The sequence below is a fragment of the Erinaceus europaeus genome, chromosome 2, assembly GCF_950295315.1.
Source record: "Erinaceus europaeus chromosome 2, mEriEur2.1, whole genome shotgun sequence".
Taxonomy (NCBI): Eukaryota; Metazoa; Chordata; class Mammalia; order Eulipotyphla; family Erinaceidae; genus Erinaceus; species Erinaceus europaeus.
The window spans coordinates 178082663-178103538 of record NC_080163.1 but is presented as its reverse complement, the minus strand read 5'-3'; positions in this window follow the sequence as shown (position 1 = coordinate 178103538).

The window sequence follows — 20876 nt, the reverse complement described above, 5'->3', positions numbered from 1 at the left end:
TTATTTATTTATTTATTTATTTATTTGAAAGATAGGAGGAGAGAAAGAACCAGACATCACTCTGGAACATGTTCTGCCAGGGACTGAACTCTGGACCTCATGCTTAAGAGTGAAACACTTCATCTACTGTGCCACCTCCCAGACCACATTCCTTCATTTTTTTGTTTTTTAATTAATCTATTTATTTGTTCCCTTTTTGTTGTCCTTGCTATTTTATTGTTATAGTTATTATTGTTGTTGTCATTGGCTAGAACAGAGAGAAATGGAGAGAGGAAGGGAAGACAGAGAGGAGGAAGAGAAAGAGAGATACCTGCAGACCTGCTTCACCACCTTTGAAGCAACCCCCCTGCAGGTGTGGAGCTGGGTCCTTGAACTGGGTTCCTTATGCCGATCTTTGCACTTTGCGCCACATGTGCTTAACCCACTGCGCTACCACCTGACTCCTCATTCCTTCATTCTTTCTATTCTTTCTCTCTGTTTTCTTCCTTCCAGTATATGAGAACAAATATAACTTCCAGGAAAGCCTGTGATTTAGTATCACACAGTCCTTAGAACACCTAGGATGGACATGTGCACACCTGGCCAACACTTCTTTCTCACTCTGATGGTGACAGCCAACCAAACTTTAATTGACACTATTTACAGACTACCCTATATGGTAAGGTCCTAAATCAGGAACTCATTGAACCACCACAAGCTACAAGTTATATTTCTTCTGGACACCTGTAAACTGAGGCCCAGAGGTCTAGGAGACCCAGTTAGTGACCAGTAGATCTAGAACTGAAAGATGGGCCCCATTCCACCCACCCTAACAGCTTAACTCTAACATTTTCCTTTCTTTCTTTTTCTTTTTCTCTTTCTTTCTTTCTCTCTTTCTTTCTTTTCTACTTTCTCTCCTTATGTTGGATAGAACAGAGATAAATTGAGAGGGGAAGGAGAGACAGAGAGGAAAGATGCCTGCAACACTGCTTCACTGTTTGTGAAGCCCCCCCCCCCAGCGCAGGTGGGGAGCAGGGCTTGAACTCAGGTTCTATTATTATTATTATTAGAGATTTAATAATTATTAACATGACTGTAGGATAAGAGGGGCACAATTTCACATATTTTCTACCACCAGAGTTCTGTATCCCATTCCCTCCATTGGAAGCTTCCCTATTCTTTATCCCTCTGGGAGTATGGATCAAAAATCTTTATGGGATTCAAGGTGGAAGGTGTGGCTTCTATAATTGCTTCTCCACTGAACAAAGACATTGGCAGGCCAATCCATACCTCCAGCCTGTTTCTATCTTCCCCTAGTGGGGTAGGGCTCTGGGGAGGTGAGGTTCTAGGACACATTGTTGAGGTCGTCTACCCAGGGAAGTCAGAGTTGGTGTCATGGTAGCATCTGCAACTTGGTGGCTGAAAAGCAGTAAGATATAAAATAGGATAAATTGTTTAATAATAATGAACCTAAAGGTAAGAATATGGTAGATGGAACTAAAGGTTTTGGTGCAGGAAGAAGCTAGGAAGTTTGTTTTAGGTATTGCACATGGTAATGTTTGAACTCAGCTGGTGTGTAACTGCTTGGCTCCCTGGCAAAGTTTTATGTGCAAAAAAAGAGTGCTGGACAGTGCTGGGAGCAGCATTTAAGGAAGTATTGGGGTCTGGTACTCTCTGGACACCAGATTTCATAGCTATAGGTACTGGGCACTGTGGAAAGGGCTGAGGTTCTGTGATACCCGCGAAGTCCTCACTTCCCCAGGTAAGCACTGCTCACTCCCATTTGCTGGATAGCTGATGAATCATTACATCTTCCACACTCAGAGACACTTTTAACATTTTCATTCCAAACATCTAACTTGCAAAGCTGACAGGAAGGCTATAGATTTCCCCCAAATATCCATTTGCCTCGCCATTTATCTACTTCGATCTGAAATACCGAACATGATGGGTGCCCTAGGTAAATCAAGCATTTCCTGTCTTCTGAAATGGGTTTGCAAATGCTTATTTCATGCCATTACCATTTTTCTGTTTCCAACAGTAAATCAAAAAAGTATCATCCATTCATCCACTTTAAAAGTAATGCCTTTCTTATGCATAATTACACATGCCCAGTGGAGATCTCTTGTGTGTGCACTGTAAATCTACCCCTTTAAAAGATTCCCCCTTAAGTACATGGGTGACATAAATTGGTGTAGAGCAAATTTATTTATTTAATAGGTTTATTCTTGTAACTGGTCTGATAACCATTACTGTTCACTGTTTGGATTAAGGAGGGGGGGAGGGGGAGTTCTTAATTTATCTGATTTATTTCTACGGCAGATATTTATGTAAAAGGGTTCCTCTGGAAATGAGGGTAGATGTAATTTATTGGCTTAGCAGTTTTCTTCTTAACTGGCCTTTAGGCAAGTGTATGTGATTCATAGAAATCAGGAGAGTCTCTTAAAATAATGAAGGAAGGAAAGGCAGTGCAGCAGATGAAGTGGGGGAAGATTGTGGGAGCTTGTATTTGAGTAACTGGACTGCACAGATACATTGGGAGGTGTGGATGCTAGGGTGGAGGACACAAGTCACAGCATTGGAGCAATTAGGAGAGGGAAGAGAGAGGAAAGAGGAGGAAGAAGAGAGAGAAAGAGAAAGAGGAGCCTGACAACAATGAAAGAACCTGTGTGCCCTGAGACTTGGTGAAATCCTATCTGCTCGCTTCCATTGGCTGGATTACTGATGAAATCCATGACTTCTTTCCCTTTTTATTTTCATTCTAAACATCTAACTTGCAGAATTGGAAGAAAGGAGAGAATAGAGAAAAAGAAAGGAAAAAGGAAAAGATGGAAAGAAGGGAGGGAGGGAAGGAGGGCGGGAGGGAAGGAGGAAGGAAGGAAGGAAGGAAGGAAGGAAGGAAGGAAGGAAGGAAGGAAGGAAGGACAGACAAGTCTGTTTTAATAATAACAGTCCCAAAATGTTTTGGCAAACTGAAAAGAGAATCTGCAAATCAGGCCCATGTAAACTTGAGTAGCTTTTGTAAATCTTGTTTGTAGCTCCTGATGGTGTCGGAGTGAAAGCAGACAGGCCCAGCTGGTGGAGGCGAGGGAGCAAAATGCTGAATTTTTAGCAGTTCAGCTTTATTTTTAGGCATTTAAGTGTATCTTTAGCTTCCCGGTAAATGAGTCCATCAGGAGGCCATGTATGAAATAATCAGAATGTAAAAATACAGAACAGAAATTGGAGCCCCCCCATTCTTTGACCAGACTGTACACTGCAGGGCACCCACATGCCTGGCACATTCAGGGTCAGGCCAGCTCACTACACTTACCTCCAGGCCACCGAACTTGCTTGGAGAAAGGTTTGGGGGCGGGAGGGGGGAGAAGAGGCACTAAGCATGTAAGGCACAGTCCTCTCAATCCTTATGTGAGGTCCAGTGAGCCTGGATTGGAAGTTGAAGACAGTGACCTTCCTGGAACTGGGAGCCATCCATGAGATGCTGCTAGAGCTATGGTGGATGACACTGGCCTAGGAGATTGCCTGGGAGTGAGTAGGCAAGTCTGGGCCATTGGGGAGGGCTGGGGAGATAGCATAATGGTTATTCAAAAGGCATATATGCCTGAGGCTCTGAGGTCCTAGATTCAACCACCAGCACCACCATAAGCCAGAACTAAGCAGTGATCTGGCAATCATCATCATCATCATCATCATCATCATCACACTTAAAAATAAAGAAATGTGGAGGTCCTGAGATCCTGCGAGTGGAGGTCCTGGATCTGGTCATCTGAGACAACCCATTTGCTGGATTCATTAGCTGACTCAACCTTCCTGCTTATGTAGACACCTGAGAGCCTCCATTTATTCTGGAAGCTCTGGGCCTCCCTTAGGAATATAATGCTGCACCAGGCTCCAGAAAAAAAAAAAAATCAAAGCAGATCCTTTTTACACAAAATAAGCACTTAATCATGTCATTAGCTCTCTGCTCGCTCTGGAGATGACACACCTTTCCTAAATTCAGTTCTGTCCTATCTTTAAGGTGGTCTTCATATCCTTGGAGGTGACAGACTGATGGTGATGGTGTGGGAACAGCTGTGTCATAAGCTGTTGTCAAAGACTGGAGAGACCAGAACTTCACTTCCACCTTCTCCTCTTCTCCTTCAATATCTTACTTTACTTATATTTATATCAAGATAGAAATTGAGAGGGGATGACAACAAGATACCACTTCACTCCAGTGAGAATGTTACATACCAGAAAAGGTAGCAACAACAAATGCTGGAGAGGTTGTGGGGGCAAAGCAATCCCCCCCTGCATTGCTAATGGGAATGTAAATTGGTCCAGCTCCTATGGAGAACTCTCAGAATGCCGGAAATGGACCTGTGAACCTGCAATTCTTCTGGGGATATATCCTGAGGAACCAAACACACCTATCCAAAAAGATTTGTGTATACCTATGTTCATAGAAGCACAATTTGTAATATCCCAAACCTGGAAGCAACTAGGTGTCCAACAACAGATGAGTGGCTGAGCAAGTTGTGGTATATCTACACAATGGAATACTACTCAGCTATACAAAATGGTGACTTCACCGTTTTCATCCCATCTTGGATGGAGCTTTAAGAAATCATGTTAAGTGAAATAAGTCAGAAACAGAATGAATATAGGATGATCTCACTCTCAGGCAGAAGTTGAAAAACAAGATCAGAAGAGAAAACACAAGTAGAACCTGAACTGGAATTGGCGTATTACACCAAAGTAAAAGATTCTAGGGTGGGTTGAGGGGGGGCGGAGAATAAAGGTCCAAGAAGGATGACAGAGGCCCTAGTGGGGGTTGTATTGTTATATGGAAAAGTGAGAAATGTTATGCATGTACAAATGATTGTATTTACTGTTGAATGTAAAACATTAATTTCCCAATAAAGAAATTTAAAAAAAAATAGCCTGGTCTGGGAAAGAAAGGTATAGCAGCTGGAAATCTCAGAACCAAACAGGAATTGAGGCCATACTTGCATGCTTACTTGGTGCAGGTGACTTCTGAAGTCCATTGCCTCACTCATGTCTCAAAGCCATCCCACATAAGAGGTCTTCCTACTACCCCCTCATGACTAACAAAATAGAGGCCTAGAGCCACTCTTCATGTCTCTGAGCTACAGTTTCTGGGTGACAGCAACACCTGCTCTTGGAAAACACTTGCACCAAAGTAAAAGACTCTCAGTGGGGGTGGGGGAGAGTACAGGTCCAAAAAGGATGACAGAGGACCTAGTGGGGGTTGTATTGTTATATGGAAAACCGAGAAATGTTATGTACAAACTATTGTATTTACTGTCAAATTTAAAACATTAATCCCCCAATAAAGAAATTTAAAAAAAGAAATTGAGAGGGAATGGAGAATGGAGGGGTGGAGAGACAACTGTAGTTCTGCTTCACTGCTCATGAAGCTTCCTCCCTGCAGGTGAGGACTGGGGGGCTTGAACCCAGTTCCTTTTGCACTGTAATATGTGTGCTCTACTGAGTCTACCACTACCCAGCCCCCCAGGTTGAAGTGTTAATCCAATCTTGTCTCTCTTGACATCTTCATTGAATTTTTTATTATATCGTATTTTTCTTATCACCACCAGGGCTATTACTGGGGCTTAGTGTCTGCACAACAAATGCACTGATCCTAGTGACCTTTATTTTTTCCTTATCTTTTATTTAACAGGACAGAGAGAAATTGAGAGGGGAGGGGAGATAGAAAGGGAGAGTGACAGAGAGACACCTGTAGCCCTACTTCACTACCTGTGAAGCTTCTTGCAGATGGGAAATGGGGTCTTGAACCTGGGTCCTTAAACTTGGTAACATGTGTGTTAAATCATATACCTGGCTCCTTTGGCTGAATCTTGAATGGCAGACCCAGTGAGGCAGATAGGGCATAGAGTATCACCCTATTTTATTGTCTAGGAAAATGATGTCCTGGAGCTCCGCTTCCCCAGATCCCCACCTACTAGGGAAAGAGAGAGGCAGGCTGGGAGTATGATCGACCAGTCAATGTCCATGTTCAGCAGGGAAGCAATTACAGAAGCCAGACCTTCCACCTTCTGCATCCCACAATGACCTTGGGTCCATACTCCCAGAGGGATAAAGAATAGGAAAGCTATCAGGGGAGGGGATATGGAGTTCTGGTGGTGGAAATTATGTGGAGTTGTATTCCTCTTATCCTATGGTTTTGTCAGTTTCCTTTCTATAAATAAAAAATAAAAGTAAATAAAAAAGAACATCACCCCACTTTGTAGATGTGAGCTGAGGAGTTCTGGGGGAATCTGTAAGGATGCCTTAAAGCTACCCAGTCCAACTGCCTGGCTCAGCTTGAGGACCACAGACCTGCTGACCAGAACCAGATATGGTACAGGGTTTGACACTTGCTGTGTCTATTTGAATCTTCTTCTTCTTCTTCTTCTAGCGTTTGCCTTTGAATCTTCTTAGTCTTAGCCACTGCCAAGTGTCCCAGAGCCTCAAGTCCTGTACCTCATGACTTCTTAGGCAGCTGCATGGGTGACTGGATTTCTTTCTATACTGTGATATTCCTGGCTGTCTGGAAGGAGGGCTTTGAGGCCTGTATGTGGGCATGGGCTTTAGTAGTGAAAGGGACAGTGAACAGAGGTCTGGAAAATGTTCTCTGGGTTCCAGCCCTCCCCTGCTTACCTGCCTGCCTGCTGATGTCTCCAGAACCCACCCTCCAGGGCTGCACTGTCAGGGTGCCATGTGGCTGAAAGCTTGTCACTTTTAGAATCCAGCTCCATCTGTCTTTCTCTACCTGTCTACCTATCTTATATGTCAGCTGATTGTCTAGCTATCATCTACTTATTCTATCTAATCTATCATCTACTTATCTACCTACCTATTGGCCTATCAACTCTCTAAGTAATCATGAGTATGCTATGTTTTTTAAAACATCAAAGACCCAAGACTTTATTTTTAAAAATATTTATTTATTCCCTTTTGTTGCCCTTGTTGTTTTTATTGCTGTGGTTACTATTGTTGTTATTGATGTCATTGTTGGACAGGACAGAGAGAAACGGAGAGAGGAGGGAAAGACAGAAAAGGGGAGAGAAAGATAGACACCTGCAGACCTGTTTCACCGCTTGTGAAGTGACTCCCCTGCAGGTGGTGAGCCACCCCGGGATCTTTATTGTGGTCCTTGTGCTTTGTACCACCTGCACTTAACCCATTGCACTACTGTCCAACTTCCGAGTATACTATATTTTAAAACCTTTCAGCAAGATTTGTTTTATAAGTGAGTATATTAAAACACAAGACAGGGGACTAGAAGGTGGCAAACCTAGTAGAGTGTACATGTTAGAGTGCCCAAGAACCTGGGTTCAAATCCCTGGCCCTACTGTCCAGGGTGGGAAACAGACAAGGAAATTCCTAAAATGGAGGAAGTTTTACAAGTGGTGAAGCAGCACTGTCGTTTTCTTTCTCTCTCTTTCCATCTTTATCTCTACCTCCCCTCTCAACCTCTTGCTCTCCTACAAGATAGCCTAGAAAGGAAGAAAATGGCTGTCAGGAGCAGTGGATTTGTAGTGCTAGCATGAAGCTCCAGTGATAACTCTAGTGGCAAAAAAAAATAATAATATATGTGTGTGTCTGTGTTTAGAAATAAAAATAACAAAATAAAATGCAAACCAGGTTACAATTTTAAGTAACAACAACAAAACAAACAAACAAAAAGCCTCTGCCCTGTTCCCTTGACGCGTCCCCACTCACTCCTGCCCAGAGGCCACTTCCAAGCCTGTTGAAGCCTGCCTGTGGTCCTGGAGTGGTCAGATTCTTTCAAAGCACTAAGATTCCCAAGGTCATGTCCTGTCCTGCACAGGATTTAAAGGGAACAAATGTTCTGGGTAAGAAACAATAAACTTGGCCATCCCCACAACCTGGTGGTAGTTTATTATTTGTTTGCTTTAAGTATGTACCTTCTTGTTGGAGGGCTAGTAAACGCTTATTCTGGGGACAGTCTTCCAGGAGTTGGCTCGGTCTCTGCTTCTGGCTTCCCATGTGTGGCAGATCTGGATGCCCACCTGTGCAGGAAGACCCATCAGGGGCAGCCAGTAAGAACCCCTATAAGAGAAGACCAGCAGGCTCCTGCAGGCCCCCAGGCTCCTCTGAGCTCCCACATCCTGGCCAGGCACCTCTATCCTCTGTACTTTTGTGCTGGCTGTTCCCTCTGTTTGACCTGCTTCCCCCAGAGCCTTGCCTGATTCCTGTTTATCACTCAGTGCTCAGGGACACGCACGTCACCTCCTCTGGAAGACCTTCCCTGCTCCCCTGCTCCAAAGGGCCTTGCTTTCCCTTGCCTCTCACCTTGTTTTATTTTCTTTCATGCCTTTATTATTTCTAAATTATCTTCTTTAGACTGCTTGCTGCCGCTGTGGGGCAGAGGGCATGGGCCTTTTTTCTGTGGTCACTGTCAAAACAATAGTGAAAGCCAGGTGCAGGTCTGTGGCAGGAAAGGCTGAGGAGTGATCAATAGGTCTTCTCTCTATCCTCATGACTGTGGACACAAGGCTTGAGGAGGTCATTTGATCATTCTCCCTGGAAGAGAGAACCCTCTTTTGTAGACATGCAGAGACTCTCAGTGTCTGAGGATGACAGTGTCTGGCACCTGGTCTTTGTTCTACCACCAAACTTATTGCTGGGGGTTGGTACCTGTATGATGATTCCAACACTCCTAGTAACTACTTCATTTTCCTTTTTCTCTTAGAGAGAAAGAGAGGGGGGCACAGCACTGTCCCACCTGTAGGTGGGGACTGGGGACTTGAACCCTAGTCCTCATGGTAATATGCGTGTTCTACAGGTGTGCCATCACATGGTTCCCCTGGTCATCCTGTTCTTGATGACATACCCACAGGATCCTGTGAGACACCAGACATGGCTATAAAGATATCCCATGAGAGTTAGTCTAGAGACCCCATGAAATCAGAAGGGCATTAGTGAGCTGGGATGAGACCAAGTTGGAGGGAAGACACTAAATGTACCCCACCATCAAGGTCTACTGAACTCCCTGGCCCCCTGGCCTGTGAACCTCCTCCGACCTGTGCCCTGATGCATTTGTCAGCTAGGTTATCAAAGTGGCCCTGGGGAGATGACTGGGATGAAGAGGCCAGCAATTAGACTGGCAAGCTCCCTGTGTCAATTTGCTCTGAGAGCAGTGAGCGCATCTTTGTCTGGGTAGAAGCTCATCTTCATACTCAGTGCTGTAGAGGGTAAGCATTTTAAGCTGTAAATACTGCTATTCATAATAGATTGGCAAATATTTTCAGATTAAGCTAAGTGCCATACGCTGGAATAATGACAGTGAATTCTTCAGAGTCCATGATTACTCTTCTTGCCTGGATTTTAGGCCAGGAGGGCCTGTTCTTAGGGGCCGTGTGGTTTGACTTTCATCTATTTTAGGAATTTCCTTGTCTGTTTCCCACCCTGGACAGTTTCTGGGTTTCCTCTTTCTGGATACTTCTAGGGACGGGCTGCTTACTACTTTGAAAGGGAGAATGTGTTAAAGGGCTTGGTGTTTATGACAGAGGATGCTTTTGGTGACTTAATCTAAGCTGCTTCTTGGCACCAGCCTTAGACTTTCAGCTGCACTCTACACCCCACATCAAATTCTCATCCTGAGCTCTGGTGTGTGGAAATCCAGAGCTGAATCCTCCACAGCAAAACTCCACCCATACCTGCTGCCCTCCATTGCCACCTTCCTCCAAACACCATCTCTACTCTCCTGTGAGCCATTCTGATGCCCCTTCTTCCTTTTTTCTATCTATCTATCTATCTATCTATCTATCTATCTATCTATCTATCTTTCTCTCTCTCTTCCCCCTCTCTTTCTTTCACCCTTTCTTTCTTTCACAATTTCTGGGGCTTCACCACTATAGGTTGACTTTTTGCAGATAGAAAGTCAGAGATAAAGAAGAGAGTGATAGACACCACTACTTAGAAGCTTCCTCCAGTGCTGTGTGGGGGCCAGGTTTAGGGCACACAGCAAAGCAGGAACACTATCCAGATGAGCTCTTTTGGGGTCCCTGATCCTCTCCTTTCTTTCTAGCTTTCATTCTACCCATTGCCAGGTGAACCTACAAAATGAAATGTTTCTTTTTCCATCTCGTCCTCCTCTTCTTCCTCCTCTTCATCATGGTGGTGGAACCAGGGCCTTACACATTAGTAGTTTCACTGTTCGGGCCTGCTTTTTAATTTTTTAAAATTCTGATAGAGAACAGAAAGAGTGGGAGGGGAGATACCATATCCCTGTAATTTCCTGCAATACACTGTGGTGCTGGGGCTCAGATCAGTGGTTATACCAATTCCAGTCTGCACTTGAAGGACATTAGCTGTATGAAACAGACACCTGCAAGGAGGGAGTGGGTGAGGACAGACTTGTAGGTGTATGTGTGTGTGTGGTCACACTAGCCTAGTTAATACCTGAGGGCCACGATCTAACTAGCTTTGTGATAGGGAAAGTCTCCCCCCATTGAAACTGGGGTTTTGCCTTTGTGTGGGTGGGGTAAGGTCCCCTCCCTTGCAGGGCTTCTGGGAACTGAGAGGACATGAGCCTGTGTCTTTCTCCTCAGGTTCACTCCCCAACAGCCCCTTCCAGCTCCCCCACTCCAGACACCACAAGGTCCTCTACTTTTAGACCTAAGATCATCACTGTGCCCACTAAAGCACCATGGCTCCCATAAACATGGACCCAGCCCTCTGAGAGCTCTACAGGGAGCTTCCTCTGCTGGAACTGCAAGTTCTTAGCTCAGACGGGGAAGTGCTTAATAGATAAAAAAAATATACCGGCCTCTCTTCTGAAGGATTCCAGTCTCCATGTTGACAGATGAGTATCTTCTGCCAGGACCCTTAGCAGCTCCCCATACACCAAGGGAAGGGCTGAGGAGAAAGGGAGGATCAAGGGACCTGGAGTGGGATGTGCAGATAAGACAGCCCTTAGTAGATTGAAGGGATCCCAAATTGCCCCTCACAGAGGTTCTTTAAGTGCAGAAGGGAGTAAGGTGATGCCATCTCCATCCCCTAGAAACCCACCCCAAGAAAGGGGGAAAAGGATTCACAATATCAAATTACTAAAAGTGATGTTGATAAAGTGAAGCCAGTTTAATGTTTACATCCATGGGGTGGGACTCTGCAGAGAAGGAAGAGGTCACAGACAAGAAGCTCATAGCATATGGTAGCTCTGGTTATTGTCCCCAGTTTCAAATATTGGAAACACGATTGCACCAAAGCAAATGACTCTAGGGAAGGAGGGCAAGGGATGGAGTTGAGGGGCATTGTGGTCCCAGTGCATGGTGGTGGTAAAGAACCTAGGCTAGGGGAGAGAACATCTTGCAGACCCCTATCACAGGAAGATAAGACATTGCATCCATGGGGGCCAAGCGATAGCATATTCATATTAGAATGTACAAAGACTCAGGATCAAGGCCCTGGACCTCACCTGAAATGGGAAATCTTCACAAGTGGTGAGTGGAGCTGCAGGTGTCTCTCTGTTCCTCTCTCTCTGTCTCTGTCTCTCTCTCTCTTTCTACATATATATATATCCTTTCCCTTCTCAATTTCTGTCTCTCCTCCCCTCTCAAGTTCTCTCTGCCTTTATCCAATAATAAATAAGTAGTATTAAAATTACAAATGAATTGTATTCATGTGTCAACAACTGTACTATAGACCAATAACCCCCTGCCAGCCATAAAGTGAGAACATTTCTTCTATTTGCTAAGACCTTGTTTTTCTTTTTAATTAACCAATTGATTACTTTATTATTAGATAGAGAAAAATTGAGAAGAGAGGGAGAGATAAAGAGGGAGAGAGGCAGAGTGGGGCTCACTTTCCTGCATGCTTCTCTCAATTCATACCAAATGATATCGAATCTGCTAATACCAACCTAATCAATGCAACAAGTACCACCTTGGTATGCTTCACTTCGACTGTGTCCAGAGATATCAGGCATGAAATGTTAACCCTTCAGCCTCATTACTCAGGTGAGACCTTTCCTTTCATAGGATTCTCTAGTTCCATTACAAATGGTTCACTCCCTAACAAAGTCCCCAAACCTAGATATAGACTAGGTGCCATGAGATAGGGCATATGTTCACATGTATCCATAAATTAGGACAAAATATATACCTGAAATATATACCTAAAAAAGTACACAATAGTCTACAGTGAGTCAGTCTGAAGTTCATAAGGAAATAGTGTCTACTTAGACTTAGATTCCTCACCTATTTCCTATTATACTTCCCTCACTCACTCCCAAGTTAACCTAATCAAAGCAAGGACTGCAAAAGCTGAATAAGGGCAAGAGACTGGCATACTTTAATAATGACTTTTTAGACACTATCAGGCCACCCCATCAGCTAGGGCCCTAGTTGGTGAGTCCTGAGATCCCCAAACAGACATGATGGGCCTAGACCTCAAATACCTTTCTCCATTGTTACTGATCATCTCTATCAGGAACAACAAAATAGACCCCATTGTGGACCCCCATAGGACCTTGCCCTCAATTTTGATCAACAATGGTAGAGAATGTTCCATCCTCTGAAGGGAGGATGGACAACATAGTCTATGCTACACCTGAGGAAGATGGGATCTGAAATTGGGGCAGCGTGGAATGTTCCTACTCATGACCACAGAATGTGAGCTCATATCTACAGGGATGCAGAGGTTACAGAGGCTCCTAAGCTGAATATGGGCCTCAGATCAGATCAAATCAGTGGGGTTTACAGTCAACAATATTTATACACCTTTCCCATATTTGGGAGCTACTGTCTTCCCTGATAATCTTTCTGGTCCTATTTCCAGCCATGACATTATCTCCTCAGACAATAACTTGGATCTACCTGCATATCAGATTTCAGGCTCAGGGGAAAAAAAAAAAACCCAAAACTAGTATATCCACAGGCCCTTTGGAATATAACTAAAATATGCCTACTAGCTATCTACAAAATGGAGACACCTCCCCCCCCCCCAACTCTTCATCTGCACTGCTCCAGCCTTTAGGTTCATGATTAGTCAACAGTTTGTTTGGCTTTATATGTTAACTCTCTTTTTTTTTTTAAGTTTTATTTATTTATTAATGAGAAACATAGGAAGAGAGAGAAAGAGCCAGACATCACTCTGGTACATGTGCTGCCGGGGATTGAACTCAGGACCTCATGCTTGAGAGTCTGCTGCTTTATCCACTGCGCCACCTCCCGGACCACTATATGTTAACTCTCTTTTCAGCCACCAGGTTCCAGATGCTAAGATAATGCCAACCAGACTTCCCTGGACAGACAACCCCACCAATGTGTCCTGGAACTCCAATTACGCAGAACTCTTCCCCACTAGGGAAAGAGAGAGGCAGGCTGGGAGTATGGATTGACCTGTCAATGCCCATATTCAGTGGGGAAGCAATTACAGAAGCCAGACCTTCCACCTTCTGCATCTCACAATGACCTTGGATCCATACTCCCAGAGGGTTTAAAGAATAGGAAAGCTATCAAGGGAGGGGATGGGATACGGGGCTCTGGTGGTGGGAACTGTGTAGAGTTGTATCCCTCTTATCCTAGGGTTTTGTCAGTGTTCCCTTTTTATAAATAAAGAGAGAGAGAGAGGCAGAGAGACACCTTCAGCCCTGGTTCACCACTTGTGAAGTTTTCCCCCTGCAGGTCCTTGAACTCTAGGTCCTTTCACATAGTAATGTGAGCACTTAATCAGGTATGCCACTGCCTGGCAAGGGTTTGTTTTATAGAGCAGTATTAGGTTCACAGGAAAACTAAGTGAAGGTTCAGACGTTTCCCATGAACCCCCTTCTCATACACACAACAGTCTCCCCTTTGTCACCATGTTCCCCCACCAGGGGTATAATTATTAAGAGTGATGAGCCTTCCTTGACATGTCATCATCTCCCAAAGCCCACAGTGTATACTGAGGCTCACTTGTGATGGGGTACATTCTTGGAGTTTGGACAGATGTGCCCTGATGTTTCTGTACCATTATAGTTTCCTGAAGAGTGTTGCCACTGATACCGAAAGTGAAATATTAAAAGCCCATGGGATTCCACCTACTTATTTCTCTTTCCTTAAAAAAAATCTAGCCTTCAATTAAACATTTGTTGTTTTGAACCCTAATCTTTAGCAATTGAGGAGCTCTCAGGAACCAAAGAGGATTTAGACAGCACAACTAGAGTCACTGGTTCAGAGAAGCTACTGGCCTTTTACAAAATGTCTCTGTCTCTCTCTTATCATCTTCCAAAGCAAAACAGAGGCCAGCAGACCTGGGGGAAGATGGGGGGTGGGGAGGTGGTGTGGGTGGGGAGGGATCCTGATTCAAAGGGAAAAGTCTTTTGAACCCCTGGTAACAGGCCAGATAACCATCCCAGGCAAGAATGTTGACAGATAAGAGTTCAAAAGAGAATTTTTTGAATATCAAACAGTTGATGCTTCACATATTTGTAGAAAAAAAATGATCTTTTGGAGAAAGGATGTGTATCATGAAATCATATGCTCTTACCAAAGAAGAAACATTCTCCTCCTAAAAATTATAAATAAAAAGATAAAAGTTATACAATATGATAAAATAAGCAATTGCATAGTAAACTATAATGTAAAAGCTATAAATAAAAATCCTAGATCTAGTCTTTATCCTAAGAGTTATTTATTATTATAATTTTTTTTTCCCTTACCAGAACACTACTCAGCTCCAGTTTATTGTGGAGCTGGAGATTGAACTGAGACTTTTGGTGCCTCAAGCTTGAGAATCTATCTGCATTCCAGAGCCCTTGATCTAAGATTTAGAGTATGATAGCAGTTATAACCTAACGTTAATCAATTCAGTGAAGTATTGGTAATAAAATTATTTTCAGTAGTTGATAGGCTCAGCTTTGAAGACAATAACTTTTTAGTGCCCATTTAGAGTAAGATTCTGTTTGGGACTCTTCACAGTTTTATCTCGTGTTCCTACCTTCAAGGAGTCAGATTTAGTGTTCATTTCTTGCATTTAATGTCAATTAAACTGATCAATTTCTCACTGATAAAAATCACTAATTAACATCACTAGAAAATTACTTTTACTTTGAAACATTCTCAAACTTAAATGAAAGTTGTGACACTGGGACTATGAACTTCTTTATAACCTCAACTCAGATTCTCCAAGTGTGTTCACATTACCACGTTTATCTTACATTTTCTTTTAATAGAAACAGACATCTGTGGGGGCCAGGCTATACTGCACTGTGTTAAGCACACATTGTGTGTAGCACAAGGACTAGCATAAGAATCCTGGTTCTAGTCCCCGCCTCCCTACCTGCAGGAGGGTCGCATCTCAGGTGGTAAAGCAGGTCTACAGGTGTCTAGTTTTCTCTCCCCTTTTCTGTCTTTCCTTCCTCTCTCAATTTCTCTGTCTTATCCAACAACAGCAATAATGACAGCAGCAACATGGAGAAAATGGCCTCCAGGAGCAGAGGATTGGTGGTGCAGGCACCGAGGCAAAAGAAAGAAAGAAAGAAAGAAAGAAAGAAAGAAAGAAAGAAAGAAAGAAAGAAAGAAAGAAAGAAAGAAAGAAAGAAAGGAAGGAAGGAAGGAAGAAAGAGACATATGTAACTTCTTCCCTGTAAATAAGTATTTAACTGATTTGTAACTTATTTAACTTATACGTAAGTTTTCTAAATACGGATTAGATATGTTTCCCCTCCCTTCCTAAATATTTCTGTGTATATTTCCTAGAAACAAAGATATTCACCTATAGAATCATAATCCAATTGTCAAAATCAGGGAATAAGCATTGATATAGCACTGCTGTCTGGTATTAAAGCCCCTTCTTGTGTTTTGTTTGTTTTTTGACCAAAGCCCCATGTATCCATGTTATTGGTGATGTGAGGAGTAGAAGAATGAACCTAGGACCTCTGGCTTGCAAGTCCTGTGCACTACTGCTATGCTATCTCATAACTTCTCCTATAGTCACTACTGTTACCTAAATTTCTGTTTGGACCCTGAGGACATCTACTTTACATGGGCAACTTGACTGATGTTTCTTAGAAAAATTTCTAAGGAAGTACAAATCTATTTATCATTCAACCAAAATCACCTCACTACATGCTGGGGACTGTGTAGGGCTGAAAACCACAGAGGAATCCTACATAGATCCTACCCTCCAGTGACTTTATAAAACTAAGAATCAAAGGGTTGGGTATATGGCATAATTGTTATGCAAACAGATTTTCATGCTTGAGACTCTGAGATCCTAATATCAACCCCCTCCCCACCTCCTTAAGATGGGGCTGGGCAGTGCTCTGGCAACCAACCAACAAACAAAACACTAAGAATCAAAATGTCTTGAATGAAACAGCACCCCAAGATTCTGTATTGATACTGTCTGAACAGCGTTCTGTTATGACATCTGCCAAGTGGGTTTGGTAAGCAGCAAGTGACAAGCACTAGATGTCTGGTAAGAAGACAAATATGGGGGGCGGGTAGTAGTGCAGCGGGTTTAGTGCACATGGCTTGAAGCACAAGAACCAGTATAAGGATCCTGGTTTGAGCCCCAGCTTCCCACCTGAAGGGGAGTCACTTCACAGGTGGTGAAACAGGTCTGCAGGTGTCTATCTTTCTCTCCCCCTCTCCGTCTTCCCCTAATCTCTCCGTTTCTCTCTGTACTATCCAACAATGATGGTATCAATAACAACAATGATAGTAGCTACAACAACAATAAAAAATAACAACAACAAGGGCAACAAAAGGTGAAATTAAAAAAAAAAACAGACATTACATACAAGAGCCAAAAAGTGGAAGCAGTCTAAATGCCCATGGATAGATGACTAAATAAAAAAGTTATGACACATACACTCTTCAATTACAAAGATGATATTGTGTCTTTTGGGATAAAATGGATGGAACTGGAAGTGATTATGCATAGTGAAGTAAGGAGGTAAAAGACAGCTACCAGATGGTTTCACTCATATGTAGAATGTGGATTATCAAGACATATGAACTTGCTAAAAAAAACAGAGTAACCAAACTGTCTCTAAGACTTTGTGAGAACTCTGATGGTTATCATTAGAGAGATGGGAGCACAGAACTTTTGTTGTATGTACAAGGTGCAACTATACCCCATATTCTTTTTTTTTTAAAGACTTTTTTTAATAATTGGGGATTAAGAGTTTACAGTAAATACAGTTGCTTATGTATGGGTAAAATTTCTCAGTCTTCTGCAAAACACTCACCCCCTGCTTAAGTCCTCCTCTACCATTATGTACCAGGATCTGAAGCTCCTCGCCCCTCCCCCAGAGTCTTTTACTTTGATGCAATACACCAAACCCAGTTCAAGTTCTTTTTTGTGTTTCCCTTTTCTGTTCTTATTTATCAACTTCTGTCCATGAATTTATATTTATTTATTTTGGATAAAGACAGGGAGAAATTGATAGGGAAAGGGGAGATGATGAGGGAGAAAGATACACTTGGAGCACTGTTTCACTGCTAATGAAAGTGGGGAATGGAGACTTGAACCCTCATCCTTGTACTCTGTAATATGAGTGTTCAACCAGGTACACCGCCACCAGCCACCCCTCACTCTTTTTATGCATCAGCATCATATTACTTAAAAAGAAAAAAAAAGACACATTAATGTTAAGAGTAAGAAGTAATCCCTAGAAAAAAATAGTAAGGGAGCTACAACATGGTCAAGATTTTTAAGGGTTCCTGTGTCCAGGGGCTTGCCAAAACTCCTCTTTCAAGGTCTAAGACAAGTATTGACAACTTTTTGTCACCTACTACAAAGGAAGAAGCAAAGCACTTGTGTACCCCTGGGACAGGTGAGACAACAGACTTGATAATATTTCTCCAATCTGTTTATGCAGTGGCTTGGAATCCTGCCAGCTTTGAGGGAGTTCAGCACAAGAGAGGGATCTACAGCAATCCGTTCTTCCATTAGGGTTGTAGGACTCTGAGAAACCTTTGCTGAGAAGCTCAGCTGCCACTCTGATGAGTAAGGAGCCTGTGGTGTCTCAGGCAAGCCCCACTAAAAGAGTATAGACCTTTGCATAGTTCTTCTGCAAAGAACTGCTCACAGTTTGAAAACCAGCTCTTGGCTTACAACCTCATCTTGGCGGAAACCCAGCGCTTGTGGTAAGAGAACTGTGGCTCCACGGTTGAAGCTCAACAGAATGAGTTGGGCATTGTCAAACCACTGAGTCATGGACTGGGAGGACACAGCAGCAATCTGGCATGTAGTGATGCTTTCCCATTGAACTTACAAGTGCAATAGGAACTTGGCTTTGTGAGCAAGTGGCCTACACCTCATGTCATCCACCTCTCATGGAGTGACATTTCTCCCTTAGCTCACACTCTAGTCTGAAAATCTGTGCCCTCAAAGTTTTATATGTCCAATCCTGACCCCTGATGGTGAGATAAAGTGGAGGCAGTCAGCCATGAGGGTGGAGCTTTCATGAAAGGGACTAGTGCCTTTATGAGAAAGCCCCACACCACAACTTCTTTGTCCTTTATACCATGTGAGGAAACAGTCAGAAGTTGACCATTTGTAACTGGAAGAGGATTGTCAGCAGACACTGAGTCTACAGTCATAACCATCCTAGACTGCCCTGAACTATAAGAAACAAATGCACAGTAGTTAGGAAGGACTAAGGTATGATCATATGTGTACATGGCAGAGTGAGAGAGGGGTTCCATCACCTATCTGACAGAGCAGGAGAAACTTTGGGGCTAACTTATGGGAGCATGGATTCAATATGAAACTGAAACCAGCTTGTCACCCTAGAATGGGACAACACTCACCTTGGGTAAAAACTTTATCAGTAGTCAAGATAAGAAAAACTTTATCAGTAGTCAAGATAAGTCAAGAAAGATTTTCAAAAGCTTCTTGCTGGATTCCTTAGGTTTTTCTATGTATACTATTATGTCATCTGCAAATAGGGAGAGTCTGATTTCTCTTTCAATCTGTATCCCTTTAATTCCTTGCTTCTTCCTTGTGAGGAAATTGTGAGGATGTGGTAGAGCCTGGCAGGGCTTGACCTGAGGAGTCTATCCTGTCAGTCTCTCTCTCTACTGAGAGGCTGAGCAAGGAGGTACAGGAGAAACCCCAAAGGTTTGTCCCATCTTATCAAACTCCCTGCCTCACAAAGCACCCTGCATTCCTGATACTATGGCCATTAGATAAAAAGAAAGGGGGAGATGTCAGGAAATTGTGAGGAGCCTCACAAAGCACCCTGCATTTTTCTACCTCCAGGAGCTTGGCATTCCTTAAAACATTAAGCCAGCTCCCCCTGCTCCAACTTGTATTCCTGATACTAAGGCCTATCTACATGATCATTGTTTTGCCCCACCCATTCCATTCCTATGATCTATCTTCTTTCTAGCTTCAAGACCCTCCCTGCCTGCAGGATATTATTAATCCTACCAGTTAAAACCCTTGCAAGTTGCTAAGGAAGTTTCTAACTTTCCAGCCTCTTTTGCCTTTCTCTGCCCCTTTCCTAGCCATTTCCATTTCTGGCTTGCCACTTCCAGGTCTGCCCTTTAAAAGCCTTGGCTCTCTGATCAATAAAGGAATTGCATTGTCTCGTCACCATGAGTCTGTTCCTAAGTCATCTCCCTCATGTCGCTAAGTGAGTAGCAGCCCAGGCTGGCTCTGGTCGTGTTCTCTCCAACCGAGAGAGTACACACCCAGGAAGATGCACCCCCCATGCTAGCCTGGCATTTTCTGATTGCTATGGCAAGGACTTCCAACACTATCTTGAATAGTAATGGTGATAGTGAGCAGCCCTGTTTAGTACCTGATCTGAGTGGAAATGCTTCCAGTTTTTCATCATTGAGTATGATGTTGGCTGTAGGTTTGCTATATATAGACTCCACTATCTTCAGGAATTTTTCATCTATTCCCATTTTTATAGTGTTTTGATCATTAAGGGGTGTTGTATTTTGTCAAAGGCTTTCTCTGCATCTATTGATATGACCATGTGGTTTTTGGTCTTGCTTTTATTGATGTGGTGGATCACGTTGATTAATTTATGCATATTAAACCAACCTTGCATGCCTGGGATAAACCCCACTTGGTCATGATGAACAATCTTTTTAGTATACTGCTGTATCCAGTTGGCTAGAATTTTGTTCAATATTTTAGCATCTATGTTCATCAGAGATATTGGTTTGCAGTTTTTCTTTTTTTGTTGTGTCCCTGTCTGCTTTTAGTATCAAAGTGATGTTGACTTCATAGAAGCTGAATGGGAGTATTCCAGTGTCTTCAGTCTTCTGGAAGACTTTTTTTTATTATTGTAGTTATTGGTGATGTTCTTGATGTCATCGTTGTTGTATAGGACAGAGAGAAACGGAGAGAGGAGGGGAAGACAGAGAGGGTGAGAGAAAGGTAGACACCTGCAGACCTGCTTCACTGCTTGTGAAGTGACTCCCCTGCAGGTGGGAAGCCGGATCTTGAACTGTGATCCTTACACTGGTCTTTGCGCTTTGCGCCACTTGCACTACTGCCTGACTCCTGTGAAAGACTTTTGAAAGTAGAGGTATTAGTTCCTCTTTGAAGGTTTTTAGAATTCATTTGTAAAACCATCCGGTCCAGGACTTTTATTCTTTGGAAGGTTTTTGATAACTGTTTCAATTTCATAAGCTGTGATGGGCCTGTTCATGTTATCTAGTTCCTCTTTACTTAATTTTGGCAGTTTGTAGGTATCTAGGAAATTGTCCATTTCTTCCAGGTTCTCTAGCATGGTGCCATATAAGTCTCATTCATAGAAGTCTCGCATGATGACTTGCATGATGGGGGTCGGGGGTTGTGCAGCAGGTTAAGCACACGTGGCACAAAGTGCTTAATGATCCTGGTTTGAGAGAGTGGGATGTTGAAGTCCCCTACTATGACTGTGCTGCCGTTAATATATTGCTGTAGCTCTT